The following is a 25,849-nucleotide window of genomic DNA, read 5'->3' as shown; positions in this document are numbered from 1 at the left end:
ACAATAAACAAAAAGCAAAATACACAAAAAAGTAATATAGAACACAGAAAAAACTCTTTCCTCTTTATACTCGTAGTATAAGTTTAGATATTATTTTTATTTTATTTTTTAACATTTTTGAACTCTACCTTTATTTATTACTAACTTTTATCTGCAACTATGTCTGCGTGACCAGGATATGTTATATATTGTATAAGTACTGATCAGAATAAAACTTAAATCTCTTTTAAAGAGGGTTATCTCTCCAGTCAATATAGTATGTGTACCAAATTTCAGTGTAAGGTAACAATCAAACAAACAAACTTACTTTCAGATTTATAATATGAATAAAGACTAGATACTCAATTGAAATGCTTACATTTGGGTAATAATATTAAATATTCTAAATTCAAATACGTAAAAATGAGTAACAAAATAAATAACTCCTTTGCTTCTATTTAAATGTCCTACATTCTAATTTTAAACGCGCGAGTAAAAAATATAAATTATTATATATATAATTTACATAATAAACACCGGCTAACTAGTATATCGTGTATCAAATGACCCGTGACCAAGAATTCGACTAGGAAACTAAAATATTGCGTAGATTATACGCAGACACTGCCGCTAACCATACAGCCACTAGTATTACGATCGCTGATTCGCCATTGTTCGGTTTGGTTGTTTGGTTTCGAAATGCGGAACAACGAAGATTTAATGTATCTGCCGCACTAAACCCAGAACAGCCTTAATCTTGTTTCGTCAGGGTCTCAAGGCTGTGAAACAATGATGATAGTTCATATAACACGAATTTCGATTCGCTCCACAAATAAATTGAACTCAAATGAGCATCAAGCTTCAAATTACTCAGCGAGCTATGGAGAGGGCTATGCTCGGAGTTTCTTTGTGTGACAGAATCTGAAATAGGGATATCTGCAAAAGAACCAAACTGACCGACATAGCCCGGGGGATAAGCAAAGTGAGGTGGCAATGGGTTGGTCACATAACTTGAAGAACAGACAACAAAGGTTCTTGTGCAGAGACTCCGTACAGGCAAATGCAGTGTAGGGCGACCCCACACTAGATAAAGTAATGGCATTAAATGCATTGCAGGGAGTCGGTGGGCGCAAGTATGTTAGCTTAAGACCGTTCCTTATGGCAGTCTACGGGAGGTCTATGTTCAGCAGTAAACGGATAATGCCTGAGATGGGGATAATGATAACTCACACAGACCCGTTAAGCGTGACATACATATATAAAAAATAATATCAAATTATATATTAATGTATAATAATAATGGATAATGCAGTCTTAACTATATTGAGATCAAGATTCACTCAACTTGCTGTAAGTGTACCTAGTTGTTGTCAAATAAACACCACTTGTTACTACAAGCGTTGTGGAGCTGTAAGAAGAGGTGAACAAGATATACTGGGGTATCATAGTGGGTTGTCACTGCATCAGTTAACTTGAATTGTCTACATAATAATTCCTGAATCATTATCCTGTTTTTTTTTTAGATTCAAATTACAATTTATATATTTCTCAGTTAAACCAGCGGAATTCTGGTTTAAATAATAACATTTTATTATTTTTAACAAACCACAACCATCAATTTAAACCAAATTAACACCTGTAACTAAACCCTTTAAATATAAATATAAATTAATAAATTATACAAATTGACAAAGAAATATCAGAAAATACGCTTATATTAAAAAAAGTACTCGCAAAATGTATGACTTTATTTTTTATGTTGATTAATAAAACTTAATTTTTTAGTTTGCACAATTCAAAAATCAAGTTTAATGGCAACTTTAACGAAGCATAAATATATACTCATACATACGTCACGCATGCCTTTCAAAAACTCTGCTTTAAGCAGACCTCATTCACATCCTCAACATTCATCAATCTATTCATACAAATATTACTGTGACAAGCAATTGTAAACAACGCAACAAAAAAGTGGTGTTTATTTGACAACAGGTAGGTTAGACTTACACTTACAGCAATTCGAGTGAATCTTGATCTCAATGCAGTTAAGACATCATTATCTATTTTTATTATACGCTACTACTCAATTTAATGTTTTTTTTCTATATATATAGATATACATATATGTATATTACGCTTAACTGTATTTGGTAACTGTATGAGTAGTGTTTGTGAATATAAAAAAATATTAATTGCATCACAATTTTTTAAATATACAGATTCCTTTTTCATCACAATATCAATAAGAATTATTTCTTATATTAAAACAATCTTCGACGCGAATTTGCTATTTGAAGTATCCGAATTACTTTATTTTTCTGATTTAATGCAACAGTCAATATCGTTTTATTTCTTACAGTGACATACACCTTGTGTTAATATAGATTTGTTTCAATAATCAAAAAGAAAAGGTTTTTCTTTGAAAAACAAATATCCGATTAAACATGATTGATGGGTTAAATGAGCTATAAACTCGCCCTGATTTTGGCCAGTGTAGTTTATTTGGACAAACTTACTAATGGCAACACTAATGATACTGGCAGTTACATAATTATTATAATTCACTGTTTGTGTTACGACTTGTTGATGGTACTTTAATATATCGATTGTTTATTATTATTTGAAATAAGAATAATTTTATATACCTGCATTTTTTTTTAATTTTTATAAATACGCCTGAAGAAAAAGTTTAGATTAAGGTCGCTAAGGATGTTTTCATTATTTAACAACGCAAAGTTGTTAAATAATAATAACATTTTAATAAAAATATTTTTTATAAAATATATCATAAATGGTATGGTACATTTTATTATTACTGTCTTTTTTGTCATAATAAATACTTTATTAAATAAGCTTACGCAAAGCTCTGAGAACGTAGCGCCACTTGGAAGTCTTGGAAGTCTACTACGCTACTTAATTAATTATATTATAATATTTAACAAAGTAACTTTTATGAACAGTACATGCCTTTCAAGTTGAAAAAGAGATTCTTTTGTCAGCGGCGTACATTGAGCACGAGATTAATTTCTGACGCGCGTACGAGTATTTTGCGATTGTTACGATCACGTTGGGTGAACAATTATTGTATTGTCTGATTGGTTATTATTTTAGCAGGCGAGGTCGGGGCGGGCGTGAGCCGCACGACCCCGCTACATGCCTTGAGTCGACTTTTTGTACCATCAAATAATATAAAATAGCCCGGTCACTCTAAAATACCAGAGACACTTTCATTTCTATACCGAGTCATCTAAATAATGACTTTTAATACCAAAATTTTCACACAGTATAAAACGTGTTGCTTGGAAACACTTTTTTTTACCAGAAAACAGCCAGTTCTAATTAGTAAGAAGAATTCCATAAACTCCAGAATGCCATTTGTGTGTTATCAAACTAGAATCGTTTCCTCCATAGGATAAGTAGCCATTTTCATTCCACAAAAGTTTTCTCCGACATGAAGGTTGAACTAATATTTATAATACCATATTTCTTAATGATTATTCTTAATAAATACTTCTATTTATAGAGAGATAAATGACCACAGGGACAGTCGAGTAAATATGAACTGGTCACCACAGGTTCCATATTGCTTAAAATACAGTGTAAAAGAAAATTAATATTTTAAAGTCGCGTGGTTAACTTAGTAAAATATAATATTTCATGAGTATGGAAAGACACGATATTGAGCAAACAACCTTTAAATAATAATATTAATAATTTAACCGCTTTTAATCTCTGGCACGAAGCGTATCACCCTAATCATTTGGAATAGCAATGCATGGATAATGATATAGAGTGACATGTTATAAAAGAGATTTCCTGAAGGCAGGATATTTCTGTTGACGGCATTAGTAGTGTTCGCAAAACTTATTCTTTTTTTGCACTATGTCATATTTATGAACAAATCGAACTGGTATAACATTAAAGCTCGTTGAAAGGTGTGTATTCAAGTTTTATCTTCAGAATTTGGCCTTATACTGACCTTTTGTCTCCAGTTTTAGATTGCTTTTATTAAAAAGTTGATGTTCGCGGTAACAAACTCGTTAGACTATCATCTTTATAGGCACTTTGTCAAATAAATGAGAAATAAACTTAAAGAGGAATTAAATCATCAGCAGTGCGTCTACGCGGGCGCAGCCGAACCGGTTGCATGCCACTCAACCAGTTATCACTTCTTTAGCATTCCCAATCACCTCATTGAGATGACCCAACCTCCTTTGCGCCAGCGTCACATAATTTCTTGATTTTTATAAACCTCGCGTAAAGAAAGACTGACATTTTGATGTTTCCTGTGCAACTGACATACCGTCAGCAAGCCATCTGACATATTAAGTCAGTCATTGACCTTTCTAAGGATTTCGTAGTATTTGTATAAGTCTATACTAAGAATATTAGTAGAGATCTTAAGATTAGTATGAAAGTGCATAGTGACTGATTTTCTGTGATCACTGTAATCAATACTTTTACCAGGAGACTGTCATCGATAACATCAACGGTTTAACTATTGATAGATGTTATGTAAAAATCAAGATACAGTCAAATGCAATGACAACTTTGACATGGTATATTGTTGGGCAACACACTGACCCGTATTAAAACCACATTTATCATTATTTAACTACTTAACTATGAACTTCAATTCTCTGTTCATAATTATACAAACGTCTATTTCAAAACGTTTTCGAAGATTATTTAATTATTTGATGTTATTGGAGCCTAAATCAATCCCTCAGTTTATAATATCATTATTACAGTGGTTCGTAAAAAATATATTTAAACATATTACTTAACAAGTTGTAATGGTATTTAAATCTGTAATTAATGTAATTATTTTTAACATATGATTAAAATTGCCTGGTTATTATAAATCAATCTATAATATCAATTCGTGTAAATGCTAAATACCCCTCATTTATTAACTTCACTGTGTAACTGTGGAATCTCTATAACCACTTGATATTATAACTATTTGATTATAAAGCTGAGATCTTGTGGTTCGTCTTGAAATATTTTTTAATAGACGACTACACCCACTAAGACTTACACAATAATGTTACATTAACACTTGACATATTCTTGATAAAAAGACATAATTTTGACACCAGAAAGAAATATAATTTAGTTTGGTGTTAAGGTAAAGTATTTAATATAAACAAATAACATCTGCGAAAGGGAATGAATAAAAATCTTCTATCTTTTATTTCCTTTTTATTACGACCGACTATTTATCTTCGGTTATCTTCTTTCGTCGTTTCTGATGACAATTTTCCCCTTTCTATCTTAAGATTGCTTTGTTGTTACCATTATCTGTTTTATTTTAATTAAAAAACAGCACTTGTACTTTATCCTGAGCAAATTGCAATAAAAAAAATGATTAGGCACTTAAATCATATATTAATAACAACTTTCGCTCGTATTTTAATACGTAGTAAACCTTAGAAAGCAACACACGTTATCAGTTATACAAGTACAACTCATATAACCTTGTCGATGTAAAATATGGAAATGGTGTCACAGAGTGAGCTAACTTGATGTTTGTTAATTAATATTACTTAGCTGGTAACCAAATTATTCAACGTAAAAATGTTGAATAAACAAGTAATTATGGTTTTGTTCTACAAAAAAACCGACTTCAATTTTGACAAAACTAATTATTTTACTTTAAAAATTACACTATTGAACCAATTTTGATAGAAAATATTATATGACTTATCTATAAGATACAAAGAAAATTTTCCAACTCGATTAATATCTGACAGGGTTATAAAGCTTTACGGTTGAAACACGAATGAGGCAGAGGTATCTGGTATCTGGTAAAAATACCATATAAATATAGAGAAAAAATAGAAAAAAAAATGCTTATTTCAGGTCACAACTTATTCTAGCTTTTACCTGCGATTTAGTTTACGTGACTAAGATAAAAAGTAGTAGTATCTATCTAACTACTCTATATATATTATAGTAATAGGTTTATCTGTATGGCGCTAAGAAATAACAAACAAACTCAGTTTTATATACATTACATAATATATTGTACTAAACTAGGCTTTAGAAACATTTGGTAACATCTAGCAATTTTTGGAAACATTTCTAATTACTGGGTAAAGATAGCAGTCAACAAAGCTATATATTAAGTAATTAGGTAATTTCAATTAATTTAAAAATTTGGCTCAGTCCTCTTTATATAGCTAAAAATATATCCAATTATTAATGAGGTTTCGTTTTAATTTCAGGGCATGCATCGGGTGGTGCATCGGAGCTAGGTTCTGTAATGAGGTGAGCACGCGCAGGCAGGATGCCGACGAGACTTCGAGCCATTGTCGACACCGACTAGCCGATAGGGGCTTACTGCGCTTTTAATTTCGAGCTGGAGGTACGATATTTATTTATATATATTTTTCTTTTTTTATTGCTTTAGTACATATATAGTTATTATCACTTTCTTTAAAATTATGATTACTAAGTACATATAAAGACTTTACGAGCCCTCACAATTCTACGCTGTTTACTGGTGTGTATACAACGCGAACTTAACTATTACTGAAATAAATTTCTCCAATTAATACGTGAAAAGTAATAAAAACTCAAATGCTGTACTAGAATTAATTTATACACCTACATACTGATATCAACACAGATACACACACATATTGAATGTATAAAAAATTACTAATATATAATATAATATACACTTTTAGTTTCACAATAAATTTGTTTATCTAGAATAAAACTTAACTATTACTCTAATTTTACTTATGTCAATTAGCATAAATTAAATATTTTTAACATCCGACCTATAATGCGGGCTACAATGTCTATTGCTGAACATAGGCCTCTCCCTATTGGGGTTCTGTTAGTAATTGCCACGCTTAGCAGGCAGGTTGGCAACCGCAGTTAAGCTTTGGTAATGTTTTAAGAGGACCGCTACTGCCCATCTTTAATTCATTACGTTTCCTTAGTCACCTCTTACAACACCCACGGGAAAGTAAGGGGTGGCCCATCCTATGCCAAGACCACATGGTAAGTTCATCACATATAACGTACTATTATACGCCCCATTAATATCTCCATTATGGTATACTCCAAAGTTTATATTTTTATAATTATTTTATTGGTAAATTATAACATTTTATGCTTTATTTTAATTATATATAAATGAGTTAATTTTTATTATTTGAATAATAAAGTACATATTTATTAAAATTTTATATTTTAACTTTATTATTAAATTATCATAATCTACTTTTATGACAATTGAAGAAATTAAAATTTGCATACAAATTTTAAGTTGTTTGATTATTTTATCAATATAAATTTTACTATGTATTCGCTTCTAAATAAGCTATTTTTACGATTCTCACTTATTAATCTGTTGAAATTACCATAGATTTAAATAGTGAATACCCACTATGCATACGAATTAACTTATTAAATTGTAACAATCAAAGTTTTATTACGAAACCAAACTACTAATATAAACAGAGTGTATATATAAGCATTTTGTTACGCAGTGTTTATATTCGGATGATTTTTAACCTGTATTATTAACAAATTTACATATTGGTAAATAAATAATATTCACACTGCACATTAAATAGATACATCAGTATCACAAAATTACAACTGTTTTATGGAATAATAAAAATACACAAAGTAACAGTATCAGGACAAGCAAGTTGTAAATATTCCACACCTCTTAAGTATATTCAATAACACGTTATTAACAATAACATAATAGTAGTAAAAAATATTTCAATAAAAAAATAATGTAATGTTTTATTTAAGGTTTTGTAAATTACTGATTTTTTTTTTCAATAAATTGGTACTGGTTCTACTTTAAAAATAATTGTTTAAAATTGTAATCATAACTTTATTGATCCCTTTCAATTGCTACTTTACTTAAATTATTTGTTGACAAGAAGATATTATGACAGAAACAACATAATTAATCTAACGAAGACGTTACGCGAGACGAGAGACGGCACCAATAGGTTTTCCCGTATCAGTCATGCTATTTTATGAACAAAATTCTGCGCCCCCATTTATTTGAGAGAAACTCTAATACGCTTCTGTGTCAAGGGCACTGGACAAATTGATATTACACCTGGTGAGAGTCCGCGACACAAACCTGCGCCCGCGCTTATATTAAACTTGTCGCTTGTCACGTTTTTACGCGATCTGTACGTACAGCATTCATCAATTATCGAGTTCTCAATTACGAAAATTTTTAGCAATAGATGCTCATCTTTACGTTTTAAAGTTATCCTATTTTCTCCTAGTGTAAATGTACAAAAAATATGTTTATTATATTTATAATTATCAATTACTATTTTAAGTTACAATTACATTAAAAAATAATTATAAACTTAAAAACCATTAACTTATGCTTCATTGTCAATTTCATTAATATTACAAAGTAAAAGAAAATTCTTCAAATCTTTTTTACTTATATTACCTATAATTGTCTGTTAAAGCAGAGAATATAATAGAAATATTCTGCAATCACACTTTTAAAGTACACCAGTACAAAGCAAGAGTAAAATTGAATATTACAAAACTTTTATACAAACTCTATATAGGTATGACTACCTCACTCATGTTGGAAATTGATTTTAAGACGGTAGAATAGGATACAATGGCATAACACTTTAATCCTTAAGAAAAATAACATTTAAGAGGTATATCATGGGCACCACCATGTATTTTGTAATATTCTTGATGCAGTTTATGTCAATAGCTAACAGTTGTTACATTTTATCAAGTTGTTTGTTTGTGTAAGCAGCACAAAATTTTTTACTCTAACTAAAAATATATAACTCGTTACACAAAGATGGCGACTTCTTTGTTATCAAACCTCATCGACTAATTACAAACTTAAAGAAATGTGTGCATAATTTAGTTGAAGGCCTTTTTGTCAGTGCCGCTTTTTTATCTCTAATTGTACGTACATACAATCTTGGGATTTCTGGGTGTCAATGATAGTAATTAAAAAAAAAATATTGGTTTGTAACAAGCAATTAATTCGAGTTGGCAATGAGTGCAAATATTGCGATTGGTAGGTCATCAAGTTGCCACCGTTCTATAATTAGCTTCGGTTACTAATATGATAAGAGTTTCCACATTAATGAACGAATGCATTTGTCCGTTATGTCTGCGATTACTTACGAGTCATTGCACGGAGTCACTGTCTCTGATTACATTCTACTGTCATAGACTAATGACAATTTCTATAAAAAATATATTATTTAAATGTTTTAATGAGATAGATTTAAAAAAATATATGAACTTCTATTTCTTCAGTAAAGTATTGTAATAGTAGACGCTTCTAATTTAAAAATACGTACTGAAAAATAGTTTTATAATTGCCAAAAATATATTACAATACAGAAATAAACATACTCGATTTGAAAACCTCTTTGAAATCGATTAAAATATTACTCTATAACATTATATATTGATATTTTTTGTACTCAATATACTCTGTTATATCCATGGTACTATTCATGTCTATAGGTGACGGTAACCACTTACCGTCAGGTGGACCGTCAGCTTGTTTGCCATTTTAAATTGCATAAAAAAAAATAAAGCGGAATAAAGAATATCGCGGGATTTTTGCGAGATACATACCGTGAATATTTTTTATCTCTTTAGACTTAGTTTGTTTTTTTTTTTTTGTGAGAACAGAAACTACAAAACCATTTGTATTATTCCTTTGCTGTAACAGTCACAGTTTAGTTACATTTATGACTGTTAAAATTCAAACAGTTAAAATTCTACTAACAATAATGCATAAAATTCTTACTAAAATTATAATTTTGAAGTTTTGTTTATTACCTCTTCGTTTTTTAATCATTCAAACAATCTTAGATTGGCACTGGCTATTAGCTACTCATTATCCTAGTCACCTAATATATTCATTATTATTCCCTATTCACGCGAACGCAGTTAAGGGCACAGCTAGTATTCGTATTCATCATTACCATATCAGCCGTTGAATATCCACTGCTGAACATAGGCCTCTCCCAATAGGTGAGTTTAACCAAAAGTTACCACATTTGGCGAGCGGATGACAACCGCATTTAGGCTTTGTAAATGTTATAAATGGGACGCTGCTGTCCAGCCACTACACCTACAAGAAAAGAAAAGAGTAACCCATTCTATGACAGGACCACACGGCAGTATTTATATTATAAATGTTCTATTTTCCGTCCAAGATTGTGTGGTGATTAGACGTGTCCCCGGATTTTTTCTAAAAATAATTGATGCGTGCACTCTATGTTGAACTGTGAAGTGTAGTTAACAGGTTTCAATTTGCATTACTGGTTAATCCATTACTTAGTGCAACGAAACCGATGTGTCATCATACCTGACAAGTGCAAATACCCATCTTTTTTTTTTTTTTCATCCTTGTCTTGTAAGTTAAAAATTTGTGTTGTGCTGGCTGCTCTGATAAACTACGTCATCAAGCGATACGTCATTCTAAGGTACAAGTTTATATTGTTTGAACAACGACCACATAAACTAAGAAACAAAGCTAAATAATTGTAATAATATGCCCCGTGTAGAAAGATCTCCTCCTACTATGACTCCAAAACAACAAAATCATTCAGATACTGATTCTTCCAGTTTAGCATCCACTGAAACAAAACAATGCCTTTCTAATCAACGCAATAAACGAAGAAGAGAGTCAGGAGAAGATCGTTTTAATGATTTCAAGACGGAAATTCTGGCTTTAGTAAAGGAACTAAGTGAAAATCAAACTGCTATGCTAAACAAACTTGTTAAGGATGTAGCTGAAATTAAAGTACAAAACTCTAAAATTCAAGAGTCGAACAAAGAAATTGAACGATCATTGGAATTTTTGTCACACCAATATGATGAAATTAAATCAAAAATTGAGAACTTAGAACAGGAACGCAGGCAACATATATTACAGATCTCTACATTGGAAAGTAAACTGGAAGATATTGAAAGGAACCTTAAATCATCTACAATAGAAATCAGAAATTTACCCCCAGCAGCAAAAACAGAGACGAGGGCTGATCTTTGTCGGTTTGCTACGGTTACCTGTAAAGCTTTGAATATAGGAATAAAAGAAAATGATATAAAGAATATCTATCGACTGAAAGACAAATCTGGAAAATCAACAGTAATTACAGAGTTTTTGTGTTCATCTACTAAGCATGAAGTGATTAAAGCAGCCAAATTATATAACAAACAGAATTCAACCCAACGTCTGAATTCAGCTACTATAGGTTTGGAAGGTGAAACAGTGCCCATCTATGTATCGGAAGCTCTCACAAGTAAGGGACGTAGATTGCTGTACCTTGCAAGAGACCTAGTAGCAAATAAATTAAATTAATTAATTATTAGGTTTAAATATTGCTGGACTAGAAATGGCAAAATTTATGTAAGGAAATCAGATGACACGACACATATAGAAATTAGGAATGAAGAAACAATTTTGCATCTTAAAAATGAGAAATGACTGATAGTAATATTTATGTTGTTTTTAGAATTGACACTTGCTGAAAACTGTACTAGTGTCCTATCTAATAATATTTGCTTTTTGTGTTTATTTGTTTTGTGTAAAACTACAATTTTGATGTGGAGTGCATTCATGGGCTTTTCTGGCTGTTTTATACATAATATGTCAACCCAATATCTTTTATATCAACATCATATTTACACTCGCATAGTGAGTATTGCACTCATAACTATATCAATTAAGTCATTATTTTTCTTAAACAATAAAATTCAATTTTTTTGAGACCATTAATACAATTGATAATATGACACAGGGGAATTCATTCACGTGTAAACCTGAAAATTGTAAATCGTTACTGAATATGGAAAACAAATACAATACATTTAAAATTCTTACACAAAATATTAGAAGCATTACGCGTAATATAAATGATTTCGAAGTGCTACTGACTCGATTAGACTCCGATATAGATATTTGTATATTAACTGAATCTTGGAATTCCAAGACTATAAATTATCCTATCTTAAAAAATTATAACACTTATTATACTAAGAATAATAGTAACCAAAATGATGGGGTTGTAACATACATAAAAAATGGAATTATTTGCAACGTACTTGAACCCGTTTTTGCGGATGCCAGTTGTTTGGTAATTAATTTAGATCAAGATACGACAATTATAGCACTATATAGGTCTCCATCTACAACAAATACTAATGCATTTATAGACTCCTTAAATACTATTTTAACCAATTACAAACATTGCAAAAATCTAATTATTATGGGAGATATAAACATCGACATAAAATCAAACAATGAAGATCCAAACTCAAATGAATATCTTAATCTCCTCGCTAGTCATGGCATGTATGTAAGTCATGTTTTCCCAACACGAGCAAGCAATTGTCTTGATCATGCCATAGTTAAGACCAGGAGTCCATCGGTTACTGTTGTGCTTGAGGCTCCGTTAACCGATCATTCTGCAGTTATTACTAGTCTAGCTCTGAAGAATAGTACTTTAATAGAAAACTATAAAAATAGTAAAAAATTTACTTAAAGCATAACAAATTTTGAAGAGATTACTAGTGAACTAAAAACAATCGATCTCGACTTCATTTTAAAATCTAAAGATGCAGATTGGTCTGCTGAACAACTGGTATCTGTTCTTTCTAATCTTGTAACAAAACATACAATTGTAATTAGACTTCCCAAGAAACAAAGATGCATTAAGCCATGGATCACTCCTGGTTTAATGCGTTGTATTAAAAATAGAGACAATATGAATCTTAAATGTAAAGCTGAACCTAATAATACAATTCTTAAATTGTCATATAATAGGTATAAAAACTATTGTAACGATTTGCTCAAAAGACTAAAAAAAACCTATGAAAAAAATGAACTCACAAAACATGCTAAGAATCCCAAAATGGTGTGGAAAACTGTCAAAAGTATTATCCATACTGAAAAATCTAGACCCATACCGTATGAATTATTAAATATATCTACTTGTCCCCAAAACTCAGTTGATTTGATCAATAATTATTTTGCTAATATTGGAAGTAATTTAGCAGATAAATTAAATAATGATGTTCACTCTCAAAAAGCCCTTTTTAAAGATACTTTCACCACACCTGTTAACTCCATGGCTATGTTGGAAACAACTACTGAAGAAGTTGAAACCGTCATAAAAAATCTCAAGAGTGATAGTACTACGGGATGGGACGGCATATCTACAAAACTGATAAAAATCGTCAAAGATTACATAGTTCCAGTTATAACCCACATAATAAATCTGTCTATTAAAACGGGTGTTTTTCCTCGTATATTTAAAATATCTGTTGTTCATCCAATCCATAAGACGGGGGACAGAGACCGTCTCGATAACTATCGACCAATTTCAATTCTATCATCCCTATCAAAAATATTAGAAAAAGTAATTAATAAACGGCTTTTATCTTATTTAAAACAAGGAAATATATTATCTGATAATCAATATGGTTTTAGGACGGGATTATCATCTACGGACGCTGTATCGAATCTCACAGAATTTATCGCTGTAAATATAGATCGCAAAGAAAAATGCATAGGTGTATTCTTAGATTTGGCGAAAGCTTTCGATACGGTTTCTGTGGGCCTTTTACTGGAGAAAATGAATAGAATAGGTATACGAGGAATGACTCTCGAGCTTTTTGAAAGTTACTTATCAGATAGAACTCAAAGAACTAAAATTGGAAACCACATAAGTGCCGATGTATCTACCACTTACGGTGTGCCGCAGGGTAGTGTGCTCGGTCCTAGCCTCTTTCTAATATATATAAATGATTTATGTGAATTAAAACTAAAAAATGTTAAAATTTTTACTTATGCAGATGATACGTCACTACTTTTCCACGGTAAAACTTGGGAAGAGGCTAGAACCAATACTGAAAAGGGTCTACAAACTACTATGACATGGCTTAATAAAAATAAATTAACACTCAATCTAAACAAAACTAAGTTAATAACATTTGCTATTACAAAACATGATATTCCTGATAAAAATATTTTTAAAATTCAAGCTCACAGTTGTCATAAAGAAAATAACAATATATTATGTACGTGCCCACTTCTATACAGTCAAACATCTATAAAATATCTAGGAATCATATTAGACCAAACTCTTACTTGGAAACCACAAATTAGCAAATTGACAGAGAGAATACGCAAACTAATATATATATTTAAAACCTTGAGACATGTTACTGATCCAAAACTTATAAAAACAATATATTTTGCCATGGCACAATCTGTTTTAACATACGGTATAAGGGCGTGGGGGAGCAAAAAAAACTCACTTGTTGCGACTGGAAAGAGCACAAAGATCTCTTCTAAAAGTTATTAATTTTAAACCATTTAGATTTCCCACAAAAGATTTATATTCAATAAGTGATGTATTAACAGTTAGACAGCTCTTTGTATTGGACACAATATTAACACAGCACATAAATTTAACATATAATCCTAATATTTTATCTACTCGTAGAAAAGATAAAGTATGTTCTACAGTACAAATTAGGACACACTATTGTAATAAATTCCAGATTTTTTTAGCTCCTTTTCTTTATAATAAAATAAACAAAATTCTTAATATCTATTCACTAACTAAATACAAATGCAAGAAAAAGGTATCCAATTGGCTTAAAAATCAAGATTATACATTTACAGAGCAATTGTTAATTACTAATAAATAAGTCATTTCTTACTATATTTTGAACGTAAATTTGTAAATTGAAAAATAAATCTGTAAATTTACACATACGCGCGTGCACACAGACACACACACACACACACACACACACACACACACACACACACACACACACTACTTACACATATATAGTAATTAATTATATTTCATCTGCATTACTCATAGAATGCTTAACAAAAAAACAGCATGGATGTACTCATGAATTATTCTAAATGAAACGCATTGTAAATTTGATATTATGTCTAACAATACTTAGTCTCTGCTTAAAATAATATTATGCTATAATATAAATTAATTTATTAATATTTGTCTTAAGTCAATACTTTATGTGGTTGCTAATATGACCGGCAAATAATATTGCACATTAGGTGGGTAAACTGTTAATCGTAATTGTAAGTAAATAATATGATGCTACCCACATTTAACAATGTTGCACCAAAAGTAAATTGAACATTGCAAATGAGTGTATTTATGTTTTAGATTGTACCGTCTTATGTTAAGTCAAAGGAAGTTTTTAACTAACCACTGAGATACAGGCTCAGCCTAGTTCGGTGGCTAGTAGATGTAACTAGGTGTGAATTGTTATTAAATAAAGAATTATTATTATTATTATTATTATTTGCTATCATTGCAATTGATACGCTTAGGTAGTCTTTTTAAAATAATTTATCTCCATCCAAGCTAAACTTTGACTTCACTATCAACGAAAACAATATCAATCAATCAATTATTGATCAATTTATAGAACAATAAATTATTCCAATACTTCGTTTGAATTATATTGTGGCTGGTAGCTCACCTATTGCATATGCATCTATCAATCAAACTATGAATGTACATATATCTGACTTTGTCGTTTTACTGCAACGACAGATTTTGTAACTACCCGTTTGACTGCACTTGAACTTTTTGAATACTTATGTCCGAAATGTTAATACCCGTATTGCAAGCTTCAAATTTGATTGCAATATGATCGATACTCATCAATCAACCATCAATCACAGCGGTCGCGATGGATGAACCACTAATGATACCCTGCAATATCAGACATTCAAAATCATATTGTCACGACCTACTTTCCTCTATGCCTTAAAATAATAATAGTTTCTGTACAATGATTTGATGAGCGATTTGCTACACTTCGTGTATTGTAACGCAAGTTTAATTAAGTAATTACTAATTACTTTTAGGTGTCTTTCTTTTCTATTTAAGCAACAATGAAATGTCTTAATTCTAAATCATTCTTACATTTTGTAACTAGATTTCAATTCCAAATATAATTGTTACCCGACTACGGTACAGCCAAAGGCGCAGTTTGTCACTAGCCTATTTTTAAATAAGATAATAGAGATGCAAATTATCTATCATACATTACTCAAAACAAAAATCTTGCCGGATGTTAAAAACTACGTAAATATAAATACGTAGTAACTGCGTGATGACATTTAAAAATTATGAATATCTTACACTTCATTGTAGACATGGCATATTTGACGCTGACATACAATGTTGATAAAGACAAGGTTTACTTACCCACTTTAATAAAATACTTTCTCTATTACTCGAAAGTTAAAGCTTCATAACCGACTTTTGAATTAACACCTGTAATGACTGCGCAGTGGATGTCTATTGTGCTGTAGCAGAAAAAATATATAATAATTATCAACAACATAACCATAGAGATATAATAAAACTAAAATTATTTTTGTGATTTATTATTAGTCCTAGTGTTGCGTATATAGTCGATTTCAAAAGGGATGAGATTATCAATTCTAGTGTATTTTTGTGTATAAATTACGCAGTATCTTCACTAATTCTTAATCGATTTTGATAATTATTTTTGCATTCAATAAAATTTACACCCTCATTAGTTCAATATAAATTTAATCGAAATTCAAGTCACAGACATTATTTGAGGAGCAAAATCTTCATTCATATTACTATATCTTTTGTTTATTTTCTAAATTTTATATAACAATTTATTGTAATAATTTTTTCCTATTGTGATTAGCGAAAGAATATAAATAAAATGTTACTAAGCGAACTGTTAAGACACATACATACAAAGCAGTTTTCACGTGAATGTGTCAGGCCTGTGATTGAGAGTTGGTTACATTGTTGACGCCGGGTACTGGCCTTGAATACTTGATTGTGCTGACAACCGGAACATAGGAGATACTGTTTTGATATCACTCTTACATGCTACCCAATAATGAGTACATATATTGACAATATAACTGTAGGTAGCTAATATTGTTTGCACTAATAAAACATGACCTCTATTCTTTTTAAAAAGAGGCAAATTATCAAACTTATTATTCTGTTAACTATTTTTTATTTTACATTAAGATAATCTTTCCAAAAATTATTTAAAATTCAACTTTAACCAAGTTATTGCTATCCTATATAAAGGCAGATACCTGGCCATTGATAAAATCTGAGCTCCTGAAATACGAATCTGTAAATAATTAATACTAGTGACAGGCTTAGATTCTTCAGTGTAAAATCATTATTTAAAAAATATTAGACCGATATCTTGTCTTCCACAGCATATTTAGTGCAGCGATACTGTTCAGCTCTAATCTATTAAACATATGTATAAATGTGCATAATTATACGTAGTATAAGAATGACATTTTATTTATATCTAATATATTAAAATTGTAATCAGACTATGCCCGTACAAGGAAAATATTAAAAAAGAATTAATATGAGGAGTCTTAATTTTATTTACTTAATCGTATTGTATATCAATAGTTCTTATAATTAACATATTATAAATATAACAATGTTATTATTTTATTCATCCAAGGAATTGCGTTATTCTCTAGGGTGAATAAGCGTCCCTCGTATTTATGTAATGAGAAATCTTATACAAGTCTTAATATAACCAATAGACGCCAACACAATAATTTTTAAGAAATTTGTCTGTCTCTCTACGTCTATTCCGGGGTCACGCTAAAGCTTCTAAACCAAATTGAATGCGGTTTTTTTTTTAAAGTTAAGTATTAGTTAAGTATTCTTAAAGATCTAACTTATAAGGTGTATGTTACATTGACAAGCCGTCTGAAAACCACGCGTAAGAAGTAACGGGCAAAAAGCTCTTTAATGCTATTATGTATAAATTTTGGAAAAATTTAAATATGTACTTGAATTGTAATATGTTAGACGAAATATGACATATTATGTAGTACGTTTAGCACTACTACAGCAGTCGACTAATGTCTCTATCTACCCCCTTAGTGACTATAGTAGTGAACATGTTTGTATATTTGTATTGCATACTGTAGTTTACTATATTTTATTTAAAGTTTATTGATAAAAATATTGAAAATAAACTTATCTATCACAGTAGATAGTTGATCACGGAATAATCTTCTTCGATTACAAAATAAAAATAAGATAAATCAAGATTCACGTTTCCATTACGAAAGATCGCTAAGTGTATTGCAGTGATATAAATTAATAGACCGCACAAATATGTCAAAGGTTAAACAAAGTAAAATGTTAACTGTCGTCATTATTTGCCATGTAAATACCTTATGTATCTAATTGTACAGATTGCCATCATTAAACATTTTTAATTTATAATTATTAGATATTAATATTGGGTAAGAGTTTCGATCTACAACGCAAGTAGTTACAACAACATCAGGATAGAGTGATAACCTCTGTAAGGAACAATATACTGATTAAGAAACCTATCCATACATCATAATTCATAACAAAAGAATGACATGACCATGCCCGAAAGCATAATTACCAATAATCCTATTAATATTATGAATGCGAAAGTTTGAAAGAATAGATATATGGATGGATTTTTGTTACAGCAAAAACTACTGAACAGATTTGAATGAAGTTTGGAATACAGATAGGTTATATCCTAATTTAATATATAGGATACCTTTTTTTACTGATTCATACGAGTAAAGCCATGGGATACAGCTAGTACGTAATATTCTTCCGAAAGTCACAACTTTGTTACGTTCATAAAATGCTTATGTCACTTTAAATAAAAATTTTTCAACACCGTTGCTGATAGCAAATAAATTATATTAAATTCTTTTCGCGAATGACATTCCTAATCAAACTTACGTGGACGTATCCACAGACAACGACTAATAGTATTTATCAAATAATGAATACATTAACACGACAAGAATGTTAACAAAATTTTATAACATTATTATTTTATACCTAATAATTGTTACGACTTATATTTACAGACTCTCAAAAGTATTTTTATTGCTTTTTTGTGTTTATTACGCGATTACCTCGCCAATTCTGATCTTGATAATTATTTTCGCAAACGATAGAGTATGTTTCTATATTTGCAAATTTAAGGCCCTTTTTTGTGTAATAAAATTTACTTGTTATAAAAAAACAACTATCAATTATTGAAATAAGATCGAAATTAAAATAACGCGGTCATAACAGGTTTTTTTTTTAATTAGTGCCTGTAATAAAATGTATTCCGACTTACATTCTACATTATTACACTGGTTTGTTTATTTTAGTACCTATTGAAATTGAATGCTCGAGAATTGTAGTAAAGGTCTGATGTGATGCGGCGAGTCGTACGATTGTAGAAGTGAACTAAATGTCAAGGGCGAAGAACTGTCGAGGCGCCATCTAACATCACGCTCATCTCACCAAAAAATTTTATATACCTTGTGAGTTTAAATAAATTATTATATATGCCTTCTTACTTTATTGTACACATAGATTTATCATGAAATAATATAAACTTTTAACAATTATCATGATAATTTCAAATTCTCTTTTGTTGCGCATATATTATATACCTATACTAATCAAAACGTAAACCTTAAAAGAAACTTAATAATAAGTAAAAATTGTATGAAATGTTCAAATTTGAAATCACTTTTCTATGTTTGTGAAATTCAATATTAATGATGATTGGTTAAGTCGTTAAGACGCCAAAAGGTAACAAACAATCAAATTCGCAGGCTTACTAATTTCAGTATTACATGAATAATAAAAATAAATCATTCGCCGTCAACGCTCTACCGCTAATGCGAATAACAAGCTTACATTAAGAAGGTACTTGCCGTAGTCGGTTCAAATATCAGGGCCAATGTCAATCTATGCGGATCAAGTTTTTGACGAGCCATTTTAAATTATATACTGAACTACTACGAACTTGTAAATAAGTGCAAATTAGTACTTATATATAAACAATAAGGTAATATATGAATATCATGCAAATAAACATAAAAAATATCTCTACAGCCATTTATTATTCCTACATATAAACATTAAACATAAATTTTTACTTATCACTATATCCTGTATATCTAGATTACTAATATGAACATTAAAAAATAAACTAATTTATGGTTGTAATTACTATTAATATGAAACTATTTTGAAAGTAATCTCTTTTAATTTAAAAATAATCATATAAATCAGTCCACAGTTGGTAAAAATATCACATGGTGATTGTACACCAAAAGTTATGAGATATAGGCTAAATACATTAATTACTTTTCATCAGCTAAACCGTCTCCTTTTTTCATTCAAAATACTATAAATTAAAATTCCTTCTTATTAAATTTTGTTTTGTCTGATTGAGAATAGCAAAAGTTACCTATCCAGTTATCTGTTTCGGAATATCAACACAATCATCTTATTCCTCTCGCTATATCTGAAACGTCAAGCTAATCAGAAATCGTTAAGAACTCGATACCGAAGATACGATATTGTTTTATTTATTATTATTTTTTCTTAATTGTAATTTCGTTAGAAAGCCGAATAGTACCGGACGGATATTGCGGCGTAAAAAATTAGACTGAAGAAAATCATAACACAATGAGTAAGAAGATGAAAAAAGGCATTTGTTTTTTATTCCGGGTGTTACGATGAAAGTAAAAGTTATACTGCCTTGCATAAGTAGCTAGTATTTATCGACATAGAATATGATAACTACTGCACAAATAACACCTAACCATTATTGTATCCCAACTTGATTAATTGCGTTTACAATACCTTAATTAATATTTTAAATATATGTATGGAATATGTATTTTTACGTGATTTATAAGCAGGTATTATTTTTATACCCTTATCTAACACATTTTTTTATTAACTTTTCTCAATATAAAAAATATGATTAAATTGTGCAACAATTAATATTCGACATGCCGACATTCCGTCGAGTCTAATTAAATCCAACGTAGCAAGATGTGAATCTACCTCCGTTACTCCAAATAATTAAATTTGTTAACAGTGTTTCCGATCCATTACCTAAGAGATAGATATTTAAATTGACACACAAAGTATTGATCTTGGCCGGATTTGAATTCGTAATCTTTGGCGTCTTAAGTGGCGTTTGTATTCTACTAAGCCACGGCGCTTTCGACGTTATAATAGTTTTTTTTTTATTTTTTTTTTTTTATTATTAAAATGTTCATATATGGCACAGGTATTACAATTTAATATATTTATGAAAAATTCCTGAATCTACCCAAAAGACGTTTTAAAACTGTTATAAAAAAGAATCTTTCTGAAAAGGCCTACATGATAGATGAATATATTAATAACAAAAATGTTTGGTAGAAATAATAGTAGCTGACATTGTTTATTTTTAAAATGTTGACACATTTGTTATTTTTCTTTTTTATTTAGTATTTAAAAAAAAATACATATAATTATTGATATAATTATATATATGACGGCCCACCTAATGGAAAGTGGTAACCGTCACTTATAGACATGAGCACTCGATCACTGAACTCTTGAACTTGATTTTCTTTTAAATTATAAATACGAAGTTTGTGATAGTCATTTTATCCATTTATAATTCTTGTATTCTAAACTTAACTGACATTTAAAAAGCAACAGCTGTGTTTCTTGCCCATTTTTCACATCTGAAATTGCATTCTGAACTGGGTGGTAGTTTTTAAAAAAATTACTATTTAAAAATACTTTTATTAAGATTACTTGAATAAAAATTTATTCAAGTAACTATTATTATTATTATTTATTTTTATAACAATATGATAACTTTGCGTGCGCTCGTCGATATTCGTGAAATCTCGCACGAACTTTACATAACTCTCCTGACTCTTTTAACTGATACACAGATTTATTAATAAGCCATGCCAATCCATTACAAAAGACCATAATAATACCAACACAACACATTACATATAAAACATACTACTTTATTCGTGACATTAATCTATTAAAACAATATTATTATGTACGAATAAATTATCTAATTCACAGTAATTGTTTCGTGACCCGTTACTGTTGCAGTAAGCTGCTAATTAAATATCAATTACCTACATTTCTATACTACCGTCGCAGTATTATTACGTTACAAAGGTGTTCTGTTCTACGTGAATACAATTTTTGATACAGTTTTACGTAATTGACGCGTTCCATGTAAACGAACCGCGAGTAAAAGCGGGTTGTGTGCGTTCCGAATTACGCAATAATGCGCCCGCTCTGAACCGCCACCGCAACGTCACGCGTTTGGCCGTGGATCTTCGCTTGTACCTTAATAAAATAGATATATTTTGCAATAACATTATATATTTTTAAGTCGTGTTTATCTTAACTCTAAAATATTCATATTAATATAATGAAAGTGCATCAACAACTTAAAAATAGATATTAAAACTATTAACTAACTATTATTAACTATTCTAGCCACTGTGCGATCCTGCTCTTTTTTAATCCATCCGCTTACAATAATCTACATAGATTAGATATGATTATATTTATTTGTTAATCAAATACTCCCCTTACCCATTAATAAATAGCTTACAGGACCAACTTTACGCAGTGGCGCTATCGCCTGCAATAACTTTGTTCAGAGGTCGCTCGTATCTTTTATTACCAATTACTACTCGTTAACTAAACTATTCTAAGAATCTATATTTATTATCAAAGACACGTAGGTCACTTTAAATTAGACATGGTTGTAAACATCGAAATTAGATTTCGCTGGTTATTGTTTTTCAACGTAGCAGTAGGTACCTACAGGTAATAATATCTTCGCAACAATCTTCCAAATTACGCGTGTCTATTAGGAAAAATTGCCTTGAAGATTAGAATAAGGCATGGAAAACATAATTAGTGCCCTTGACTAGCAACAACAATGATTTGCAGTCGATGCACACTGTACGCACCACCCACTACTCGACAGCTTTGCGTTAAGTGGGTGAATCATCGTAATGCTATGTAATGTACAAATTTATATTTCAGCCGAATGTCTTCGATAAAAGAAGAAAGATTATTGATTTTTGAAAGTAAACATTCTTAAGTTCGGATACTTATTTCTGTACAACTTTCATTGATTGTTTTGTTACTGTGGACTGCAATATAATCAAGCTACTACACAATGATAGTCATGTTCTAACAAATCTCAAATGGCCTGACTTGGAGGATCAGACCCTTTGAAATTTGTTTCCTTAACCTTAACCTTCCTGGTTTGAAGATCAATCTGTGTAATCAATAACTAGAACTAGATTGTGTACAAAAGTCTTCTATATAAATACCAATTGTGTGTCTAATGGCACAAATCAGCTCTGCTTACATTTAAAGTATATTTAAAGTATGGAATAAAAATATATATTTGGTGAAAAGCATAATATCCAATAAATCAAGAATTGCAACTATTAAGATAGGCTTCATATTATATTCTGTATAATGTATGTCGTCAAGCCAATACACCCAGACTACAACGAAATTAAAAGAAAAGTCATTTCATTTATTGTCCCGACCGAGCATCTAACTCATTCAGACAACATATTGCCATATTACGAGTATATCGTATTTTTTATTATATATAATTACTTTTCCACTGCGCAATTTCGCTCTATTAAACTATTAAAAACTATAACTTAATTTTTTATAGTCGATCTTCTATTGTTAAAGACATTGTTGAAGAGATCATTATTCTGTCATTTGTAACCCACCCAATGAAAGTCTGAAATAGATTTCGATTGATGCTTTCCCCATTGTTAACAACTAGTAGACGTCACTTCATCGCCATCACAAACGCCCCAATATTTTGTAAGTAAATTTAAATATAACTAATCGTATTGGAACTAGTTTATCTTCAATAGTTATAAGGCAAAATGGAAAGCATTAGTTATCTTTTAAAAAAAAATTTCTATCAGAAAAACTGACCATTACTCTCAAAGAAACATTGGTGGAAAACGTCTAAAAGAATTTTAAGCTCATACTAAACGGACACGCTGTCTTCGAATTATCAAAAAATATTATCTTTTTTTAATCGATGTTTCTTGAGATGGTCTTTTGATTGGCTTTTGTTTTTTTTTTTATGCAAAAGAAGTACCAATCCTATCCATCGTTTCTGTTAAACTTTTCTTAATGGATTCCTATATTATAAAATATATAAATATGTTATAAAATTAAAAACCTTTTAATATGACATTCAAAGGTTTTTAATTGAGCAGTTTATGATATGCGTCGTTAAATTAGTTAACAAAGACAACACTTTTACATACACATTTATCTATAATAATACAGATTTCAACAAAAAAACCTCTATTATGATTATTATTATGAGCATCTAATCTTTAACAGAAAAGAAGTTAGAACGTATAGGCGTAAGATAATATCTCCTTTTGACATGACTGTATTATTCATAAGTGATTGTGATCAACGTTTATCTAAACAGTACTACATTGAATAATGTATTACCGTGATCCGTCAATTCATTCATTAACTACTCATCCTGCGTGCTTGGATAATTTATTATCAGATAAAACAAGAAGTAAGTTCTTTATGATGTAAATCAGTCTTGTCTAAATGAAACTTATTATTTTTCCATAAATCATTAAAATTAAAATACTTTAAATTACTTAATGAAATAGTTAAAAATGTTTTAGTTTTAAAAAAAGTAAAGGTTATTAACGAATAACCTTTTATTTTTTATCTATAAGATTTAAACAGCTACTGTAAACAAGTTTTAATGAAAAATCTTATGAGTGCTGATGTGTGCTGATCTCCTGGATATTTAAGACCCGATCACCATCAGATAACTATAAAAAGAACTAAGTTGAAAGTCAGTATATACCGACGCCATTATCAGAATAGCTCATCGACACCATAATTGTCATCGGATTTTCAGACAAAGTTATAGTTATTTATTCATTTTATACCAAACTGAAACTTGACAGGGGAAAAGGGATTGTTACTAATAGGATCTAACAGCTACATTGCTAGCAATATGGGTATATGATAGGATGATCAGGTCGGCCTCCACGCGGTTCCCCCTGAAAACCATCGTAGTTAATTCTTATGTAATTAGCTACCATGGGCTAACTGGCCTGCTTTCATCCTCACCTATCATCTCTCACAGGTGCCCCGCCAGCGTATACTGATAGCACAGAGACGGGGTTACCATTCCATATTCACCTATTAAAAAAATCTAAACTTGAAATGAAATGTAATTTCATAATAATTTTAATATAAATCATAAATTACAAATCGATCACATAACCACACATATTGTAGAAAATCATCAAATTTTGATGAATGTTTTTTAACCTTTCCAAGGCAATAGAATGAAATGCATATTAACTGGTTATAAATCAATTAATGTTAATTAATTAATGTCATTCTTTGCCTTTTTTGTCAATTACCTAAAACGAAACGCTAGACGTTTTGCCATTTTCTATTGAAACCATTGACTTCAAGAACATTTTAAGTATCCAAGTAATTAAGTCACTTCCGTTACGGGTACGTCCACCAAGGCCTTCGAACGTTAAAATTTAACTTTCAATCCGAATCGAGCCTTGTATTGATAACTACATATATTATCTATATTCGAATCGAAATCTTTAAACGAGCACATAATTATTATTTTAACAGATGACCAATTAAATATTTCGCATGATGTGGTCCTTAGTTTGAATCTTGGGGTAATTTGAGAAATATTTTTTTTAATTGTCTTGAGTCTAGACGCGTCCGATTGTATATTCGGTCTCTGGATGTTCATTATCTATAGTATCTCATATGATAAAGTATTCAAACTTAAAGAAAATATTGACATAAAATAAAAATGTACAGTTTATTTATAAATAAATATGATGACTACTTAGAACAATAAATAAATGTTTTGCGAAGTACTTTAA

General features: G+C 30.1%; 1 protein-coding gene across 1 annotated transcript in view; it reads left to right on the top strand.

Annotated features, from left to right (window-relative positions):
* Positions 1–25,849, top strand: part of LOC113511649 (mucin-5AC-like) — a 61,960-nt gene that overhangs the window by 16,952 nt on the left and 19,159 nt on the right. The window contains exon 2 of the mRNA XM_026895326.3: positions 6,210–6,349. The gene's annotated coding sequence lies outside the window, so the exon portion shown is untranslated. The remainder of the gene's footprint in view (positions 1–6,209; positions 6,350–25,849) is intronic.

Source organism: Galleria mellonella, unplaced genomic scaffold, assembly GCF_026898425.1.
Source record: "Galleria mellonella isolate WM207_F2 unplaced genomic scaffold, CSIRO_AGI_GalMel_v1 utg213, whole genome shotgun sequence".
In the NCBI taxonomy this organism is placed as follows: Eukaryota; Metazoa; Arthropoda; class Insecta; order Lepidoptera; family Pyralidae; genus Galleria; species Galleria mellonella.
This window is presented reverse-complemented; position numbering and strand designations above follow the sequence as displayed.